This window comes from Impatiens glandulifera, chromosome 5 (genome assembly GCF_907164915.1).
Source record: "Impatiens glandulifera chromosome 5, dImpGla2.1, whole genome shotgun sequence".
Classification (NCBI taxonomy): domain Eukaryota; kingdom Viridiplantae; phylum Streptophyta; class Magnoliopsida; order Ericales; family Balsaminaceae; genus Impatiens; species Impatiens glandulifera.
In genome coordinates this window covers 8,709,082-8,718,671 of record NC_061866.1, presented here as the reverse complement: position 1 = coordinate 8,718,671, position 9,590 = coordinate 8,709,082, and the positions used below count along the sequence as shown (strand labels likewise).

At 30.1% G+C, this 9,590-nt stretch overlaps 2 non-coding genes across 2 annotated transcripts; both read left to right on the top strand.

Annotated features, from left to right (window-relative positions):
• Positions 1-4,550: 4,550 nt before the first annotated feature.
• Positions 4,551-4,624, top strand: TRNAI-AAU. The gene has a single exon. It is a non-coding gene; the product is annotated as a tRNA-Ile (tRNA).
• Positions 4,625-6,093: 1,469 nt separating this feature from the next.
• Positions 6,094-6,167, top strand: TRNAV-CAC. The gene has a single exon. It is a non-coding gene; the product is annotated as a tRNA-Val (tRNA).
• The last annotated feature ends 3,423 nt before the right edge of the window (positions 6,168-9,590 follow it).

Sequence of the window (9,590 nt, the reverse complement as noted above, 5' to 3'; positions counted from 1 at the left end):
TAAATACATCATTTATTTTGTTCTTACCCACACTTCACTATAACTTTATATTTTAATATTTCAAAAAAAAAAATTATTTATCTGTTTATTACTTTTTAATTCCAATCTTAGACCTTTTTTTTAAATAACAAAATGCTATTTCTCTCTCATTTTCTTCATCTTCATTCTTTAACCTTTTTCTTTAACCTACAATATGTAAGGTAATCATTTTTTTTATTTGTTTTTTCAATAATTCAATTTACTAATTTTAAAATTATTTATTATTTAATAAAGTTAGGTTTCTTATTCTTCAACTTATATAATTTTATAAAACTTTAATCGGGTAATGGAGTATACTCGGGATCATGTTCGGGGTAGGATAGTAAAATGATAATTGGATTCGGAAATGTGTACTTCACTCCCCGACGGGTGTCGGGTAGAATACTCGTTGCCATCCCTATTCTCCTATTCCCTATTCCCTATTCTCTAGTCACTAGTCACTAGTCACTAGTCACTAGTCACTGCTTAGAAATTCCAGTTAAGTACAAATGGAAGATTTAGATTTGTTAACTATATTGGTTGTTGGTTTAAAAAAAGAAAGGGAAACTAGTTTCTTGTTCAGTTGATGTCAATCATCCGATTTCAAATCGCGACCGAGATTATTCGCCAGCAACTACAAATCCAGAAACATTGTTCGAACGACCGAATGGCTAGCGCCCCTACTTGTCCCTGCCTTCCGACGACTACTATTGTAATTAGTAATTGACCTAGGCCGATCAGCCAACAAAATCGGCCTTGTCTATAACCCGCCTCTAGAGCCCATATTCGAAAAGGCCCTTTGTGCTTATTCGTATTTGGGTTTTCAAAATAAATATATGTATATGTAAATGTTTTGGTATAAAAAAAGAAAAGAAAATAAAAGAATAGAAAATAAAAAATATATATATTATATAAAATAACATACGTTACAGTAAGTTATAGTGTTTGGTTGAAAGTATAAGATATGTATAAATTATATAAGTTTTATTATTTTGTGTTTGGTTTGTGGTATAAGAAAATAGTAAAAAAATAGAAAAAGACTATTTTGCCCTTATATTTATGTAAATTATTATTTTAATATTTATTTTATATTTAGTTTGTATTATTGATTATATTGAAATTAATAAAAAATAATATTTAATTATCATATTAATCTATTTTTAAAATAAATAATACTATTATATGAATTAAATTATTTTATATAATCCTCATAATTAACTTATATAATTGTATAAATAAAACTTATTTATATATTAATTAATAATTTTAATAAAATCATAATTTAAATTAGAATAGAATAATTATAAATTAATTTCAAAAATAAATTATTTATATATAAGTTGTATTAATTAAAAATAATAATATCACTAATTTATATAATTAATTATAAATATCATTTATTAATAATTTAATAAAAAAATTATTTTATCAATTAATTATATATATGACTATTTTATTTTTTAATTAACATTATTAATTTTTTTAAATAATTAAGTAATTAAATATTTATTATTATTATTTAAATTATAAAATTAAACCTAGTTAAATATAAATAAATATTTAGTTATAATTTATTATTATTATTATATTTTAAAATATAATAAAGAAAATATAATTTTAATAATTTTATAAAATTAAAGGGTAGAAAATGAATGTTAAATTTTATAAACGTTTATACATTCTTCTTGTAATAGGTTGATATAGGTACTATATCCCTTTTAAGGTATAATTTATAACTAAATGATACTGTAGATATAAATATTAACTAACCAAACAACTATTATAATTTACTTATATATAATTATATTATATCTACAATTTTATACTTTCAAACAATTGTAGAATACATGTATAATATTTATAGATGGATAATAGGAAAATTAATAATTATATCTATAAAAGGCCTATAAAATAATAAAATAAATATATAAAATAATAAATTAAATACAAATCATGATTATATGTCTAAAAAATAATATAATTTGTCCTAACTGATAACTAGTCTATTTAATAGGAGACTTTAGGTCTATTATTCTAGAAAATAAAATAATATATGTTTGTTGATCAAGTTTTGGATCTTGTCTTTTAAGGTAAAACATAACCCATTTTAAAAAAACACGAGTAAGGGCCACGACAACCCGACGAAATGCACCCGTGTTAAAAAAAGGAGAATCAAATATTCCGCATTGTTTAAAAGATGTAAATTAAAGTCGTTATCGATTTATTTGTAAATATCGTTGTTTTTTTAAGTTGCACCTAACGGAACTAAGTGCCGACTTAATTCTTTTGTAATAGAAAATATGTAGGAAGCTTGTTCTCAGGTTTAGTTGAATGTTGATAAAACTTTTAATTTTGTAATAAAGAAGAAGGCTTGACCTCTTTTACATTTAACAAATAATAATAATATTAAAATAAAGATTTTAGGAAACATGTAAAGTATATGTAAAGTATTGTCAATATCATTATTTTAAAGTGATCAATCAAGAGAAACTCAGTCATTTCACTAAAATTCGATTAAGAAACGTTAATTTGAATTCCTTCTCGTGTTTAACGAATTTTGAAAAAGAGTTAATTTCTGAAGAAAATTTTGAAAAAAATAAATTAGGCCAAATTAAATGTCACAAATTGAGAAAGGTTATTTCATATTTTCCAAAAACAAAAATGTTTTAAAACTCAAGGATTTGAAGGAAAAAATAGAAGAAATACAGAAGAGCAAAATAATTTGGTTGGTTGAGATATTGAAATAACCACATGTTGCTCACACAGACTCTAGTTTTGATTGCTATGGTAAGAGCATGGGTGTACCAATTCTATCAGATAAACCCGAAGTACTAGAAAATAGTTTTTTTGTTGGTTGAAATATTGAAATAACCATTTATTAATCATTTGGACCCTAATATTGATTACTAAGGCAAAAACATAATTATATTGATTCTACCCGATACACTCCGGTTGCCAAAACGACTCAAGTGTACCGATTATATCAAATATACAATAAATCAATAAAACTCTACTCAAATTCAAAAGTTGTAAAAACATCCTCTAAAAAAAATAGAGATGAAGTAAAATTTTCAAAGAAATGTGGCTCAAAGTAAGGTCTATAATAAAAAAAATATCATAGTCATCAAAGTATTAATACTTTAATCAAACTCCTTTGAGAAATTAAAAATGATTATTTTTAAGTCAGAAAAAAAGGAAGAAAAATCCACTTTTTCAGACGATCCAACAAAAAGGTGTTCAAGACTAAAGTATAAAAATATTTTGAATCCTAAAAAAATCTCGACAATTAAATTAAAACTTGTTAGAGGGTCAATATTTTGTTCCAACTCACAAAACAAGAATGCAAAATTATATATATATATATATATATATATATATATGAAGTGATACTAAAACCTTGTGAAAGGGCATTTTGTTAGAAAAATGTATCGCTTTTTTAAATAAAACACGATAAAAACGAGGGACAAAAAATTAATAAAAGATGGATTAACCCTAAAATCACAAAACAAATATGTTAATAATAAAAAAGGGGTGCAATATTTCGTCTATTATATTTGATAATACAAAATTTTCATTACAGAAATCTTGACTTCAGAAACCGTCAAGAAAATGAAATTAATGGAATAAATATTAACAAAAGAATCTTGACCTCTAAAAACAATCAAGATTTGATTGAAACATCAATTGTCAATTAACAAATATTTTAACAAACATAAAACTATCAAAATTTGATTAACATTACAATCGTCAAATTAAGAAATACTATAGTAGTTTTGGCGTATAAAGTATCGTTTATAAATCAAATCAAGCATACTTGAGCTTCATGCTAATAACATGAAGGTTGCAAGTTAAAAACTTTCATTGACCATTATTAATATTGGGTTTCTTGATGGGTAATAAACTCACAAATTAACTATCGTTGATTATTCTCAAACAAATTTTTTTTCATTTTTGAACTAGTTTTTCTTCGATATATAATGTTAATAAGTTGTGTTGCATAATAAACTACTATAGTAGTTTATGTATATAGAGTACCGGTTATAAATCAAATCTATCATATTTGAGCTTGAGCTTCGTGTTAATAGCGCGAAGGTCGCAAGTTCGAAACCCGCATTGTCCATTATTAATTTAGGGTTTCATGATGAGTAATAACTCATAAATTAACCGTCATTGATTACTCTCACATATTTTTTTTATTTTCATTTTTGGACTAGTTCAATTTGGTATATAAGTGTTAATAAGTCGCATTGCATAATAAACTACTATAATAGTTTTTTGAATAATGTACTACTTATAAATCAAATCTAGAATATTTAAATATTTATTAAAGTTAAGTTCTAACAATGTGTATGTCGTAGGTTCGAGATCTGTATAGGCTTTATTAATATAAAGACCTATTAGCTCAGTTGGTTAGAGCGTTGTGTTAATAACGCGAAGCTCGCATGTGAGACCTTCATAGGCCATTATTAATATTGTGGCGAGTAATAAACCCACAAATTAACCACCTTTGTTTACTCTCACATAAAAATAAAGGCCTATTAGCTCAGTTGGTTAGAGCGTCGTGCTAATAACGCGAAGGTCGCAGGTTCGAGACCTGCATAGGCCATTATTTATTTTGGTTAGAGCTTCGTACTCACTAATGCATCACAAAATATTGAGTTTCACCGTGTGTAATAAAACCACAAATTAACCACTTGTTACTCTCACAAAAATATTATTAAAATACCGTTTATATATCAAATCTAGTATATAGCGTCTTGCTCATAATGCATAACAAGATAGAGAAATGCATAGATAATCTTTAATATTGAGTTTTGTTATGTGCAATAAACCCAGAAATTAACTACTATTTACTCTCACAAAAGTAATATTTTTTATTTTGAACCCACAAATTAACCACTATTTACTCTCACAAAAGTAATATTTTTTCATTTTTAACTAGTTTTGATTAAGTATATAAGTGTTAATAAGTTGCGTTGCATAATAAGCTAGAGTAGTAGTTTTAGCAAATAAAATACCATTTATATATCAAATCTAGTATATTTGAGCATTAATCATTGTTCGATTCAAAAGGAAGCTTAAACTTTCAATACCGTTTACTCGCAAAAAAAATTTTGGACTACTCTGATTCGGTATATAAGTGTTAATAAGTCTCGTTGCATAATAAACTACTATAATAGTTTTAGCGAATAAATTGTTGCTTATATATCAAATCTAGTATACTTGAGTATTTATGATTGTTCAATTCGAAAAGAACATTAGGACTTTCAGCACCGTTTACTTTTATACAAATATAAATGTCTATTAGCTCAGTTGGTTAGAGTGTTGTGCTAATAATGCGAATATCAAAAGATATAGGCATGCATATTTAACTACCATATAATATAATAGTTTTAGAGAATATAGTAGTTTTAGCGAATAAAGTACGGCTTATCAATCAAATCTAGCACACTTGAGCATTTATGATTGGTTCTTAAGGAACCTTGGGACTTTCAGCACCATTTACTCTCACACAATTATTCTATTTTCATATTTGGACTAGTTTATTAAGTATATAAGTGTTAAAAAGCCGCCTTACATAATAAACCACTATAGTAGTTTAGGTGAATAAAATACCACTTATAAATTAAATCTAGCAGAATTAATATTAATGATAGTTAAGTTTAGGTTCGAAACGAATATTAAGACTTTCGGTAATCGCGGTCGACCGCTGCGTTTACTCCACAATGTTATCATTATGATGATATGAGAGATCTTTTCTGGAAAATCAGTTGACGTGGTCGGTAAATACATTGATCTTTGAATATATCCGAGTTCATTAACGCTAAATTTTATGTAATTTTGTTCGATGGTGAACCTTTTTTTATGTTTTCATTGTTGCTCCCAAATGGTTAATCTTGGTTGTATTTTGAGTGTGTTTGTTAACAAGGTGAACACTTACATTTTATATTACTCTTTTTGTCATTTTTAAACGAATATTATTTATATCATATTTAATTAACATTTTAAAAAGAATAGTTAAGACTTTGATAATACTTATTTAAATATATTTCATTATTCTAAACAATCACATTAGTCTGGGTGGTGTAGTTGGTTATCACGTTAGTCTCACACACTAAAGGTCCCCGGTTCGAACCCGGGCTTAGACATTTGTGTTTTAAATGAACTGACATTCAACCGTGAACTGCGAATGAAGATTTTGAAAAACTCACATCAATTGTTGAAATGAATTTTTCGTTAGAAAAAAGCGATTCCACTTACATCCTAGCTCGAACATCGATAAAAAAAAGTCTCCTGTTTTTTTTAACAATTACTCCAAAACAAACTAAATTTAAAGAATTGGAGGGTGTTTGATCCTCTCGTGACCCTAGATTGGTTAGGTTTCTTTTTATCATAATATAAAATATTTACACTAGGTGCAAACATATACTTTACACCTTTAGGAATTCAATACAAATTAAATTTAAAAAAAATAGAACTTGGAGGATGTTACAGTCACACACTATGTTTTGTTACTTGGTCAAAGTTACTTTTTTTTTATTTCTCAATCTTGACAAATCCAAAACCATCAAGATTTGATTGACATAACAATTGTCAATTATAAATATCTTGACACACCAAATCATCAAAATTTTGATTGACATAATAATCTTCAATTATGAAATATTTTGATACAACAAAATCATCAAAATCTTGACATAACAATCGTCAAATATGAAATATCTTGATTTTCAAAACTATCAATATTTGATTGACATAACAATCATCAATTAAAAAATATTTTGACTCACTAAAAACCCTATAGAGTGAAATGTTACACCTATCCTAGCATAAAAGATGAAGAGCTTTATGAATATCATGATACACAAGTCTATAGTGAGACTTGTTAGGTTTGATCTATATCTCTATCCTTTCAACCATTTTTAAAAAATATAATAAGTACAAATATGTTGGGTATTGTAATGAAGTGTCTATTAGTCAAACTTGGAATAACATTTTTTGAAACAAAATATTTTTCAAACTCTATCCAAAATGAACATTCTATAGACACCTAAATTTATACTACCCAATTTAAATAAATAAAAATAAATTAATAATAATTATATACTATTTTTTAGAAAAAAACAAAGGCAAACAAGACATAAACAATTTCATTTAAGTCAAAAAAGTTAAACTAAACAACTAGCCTAAGCCATTGGCTCAGTCCAAACCAAAAGTTGGAGCCCAATGTCACGGGCTAAACTTAGATTCGTGTGGCACTAAGCTAGATCGAAGAGATTCTAACTTAATAAGCCTTTTAGAAACAAGAAGAACTCAAATGCAAAAACACTTAGAGAGAGAAACAAAACTTGAGAATAAGATTTGTATTAAAATGAATGCTTGATAATTACAATGTAATATCTCTAAGGTATTTTAGGCTTACAACATATTAAATTAGGAATTGTCTCCCAATTATAATTTAATTACACTAATTTAGGATATCTCTTCCTTAATTAGAATATCACTACTTAAATTAGAATATATCATGTAATGTCTTCCTTGATTAGAATATCTTCTAATTCCTACCTTAATTAGAAGATTCATTGGGCCTCCTTAGACGATTGGGCCTCCCTTTGGGCTAAGAACATTAGCGCACTATGAGGCCAAGACTTTAATGAGCTTCGACATCCCCCGGATCGGGTCGTGACACTAATGGGTCGTGACATACTCCCCCACCTAAGTCGTGGCTGACCTTGGCTCGACCTTGGATCGATACTCTTCAATCTTCTGTCTGAATTGCCACAAGTGATCCTCGCTTTCCCAACTATTCTCGGCATCGAGTAAACCTTCCCATCGTACGAAGTATTCGATAAAAGGAGAAACGCCTCTTCTTCTAATCTCCCTATGAGATATGATTTCTTTAATGCCTTTGTCGAAGGAGGTCGTGACGGCGGTTGATGCTCGTCTAAATTGTCCCCTTTCTGCATCTTCCAGATCTTCTTAAAACGATTTAAGTTTACTTACGTGGAATACTAGATGAATCTTTAGTTTGGGTGACAACTCCAACTGATATGCGACCTTCCCCACACGCCGCTCAATTTAAACGGTCCCTCGTATTTATCTACAAGCCCCTTGTGCAAAAATCGTAGAGATTTAAATTGTTGTGGGAGTAATTTCACCAATACTTTGTCCCCTTTCTTGAACTCGACTACACGCCTCTATAAATCTGCCCATTTCTTCATCTTCTTGGTGGCTTTGTCTAAGGATGCTCGAGCAAGATCTGCCTCCTCTTCTAAAGATTTGGCAAAAGTGTAGGGGGGCGGACTTTGTCCTGCGTAACTGGTAGCCAAACTTTGTGGAGTCGCTGGTTGTCTCCCTGTTGCTAATTCGAATGGACTCCGTCGAGTCGATTCGCTCTTTTGTAAGTTATATGAAAATTGCGCTATTTCCAAAAGTCTGCTCCAGTCTCTTTGGATAGCGCTCACATAGTGTCTCAGAAATAAATCTAACAAGGCATTGACCCTTTATGTTTTCCCATCAGTTTGTGGATGGAAGCTGGTTGAGAATGCTAAATTGGTCCCCATCAATTTGAACAATTCAGACCAAAACTTCCCGTTGAAGCGAGGATCCTTGTCGCTCACAATAGTCTTTGGGACTCCCCAATGCTTCACGATGTTCTTTAAAAACAACTTGGTTGTATCAACGGTCGTAACATCGGGTGTTGCCGATATAAAAGTGTTATACTTTGAGAAACGATCAACCACCACTATGATTGACCCGTACCCCCCAGACTTTGGTAGGGCTATGATGTAATCCATTGAGATGTTTTCGAATGGATGTTCCGACACGGTAATGGTTGGAACAAACCGCCTAGTTGTTGTTGCTCGATCATGTCTTGTTGGAAAATAAGACATGTCCGCACATAAACTTCCACATCATCACGCATCCTGGGCAAATAATATGAATCATCCATCAGCGCCATGGTGCGATGCATTCCTGGGTGGCCTGCCCATTTTGAATCATGACTTTCTTTCAAGACATCTCGTCGTAAACTTCCCCACTTGGGTACGAACACTCGATTTCCTTTTGTCATGAGCAACCCGTCGTCAACCCAAAACCTTCGAGTCTTGCCATTTTGAGAAAACTCCATTAGGCTTAGTGCATTGGGATCCTTCTCTAGGCCCTCCCGAATGCATTCCCTTAGGTCGGTCTCCGGTTGACTAATGACAGCCAGATTTGCCTTGCGGCTTAATGCATCGGCTGCACGATTGGTAACTCCTGGCTTGTATTCCAATGTGTAGTCGAACTCAGCTAGAAATTCTTGCCACCTAGCCTGCTTAGGAGTTAGCTTCTTTTGTGTTTGGAAGTAGCTAGTGGTTACGTTGTCTATTTGGACCATGAACCTGCCCCCAGAAAGTAGTGCCTCCATGTATGTAGGCAATGCACGACAGACGTCATATCTTTCTCATGGACTGTGTATCGCGGTTCTGTGTCGTTTAACTTTCGTATGCAATAGGGTGTCCATCTTGCATCAACACACCTCCGATGGCAAAGTCAGATGCATCGGTCTACACCTCGTACTCCTTGGTATG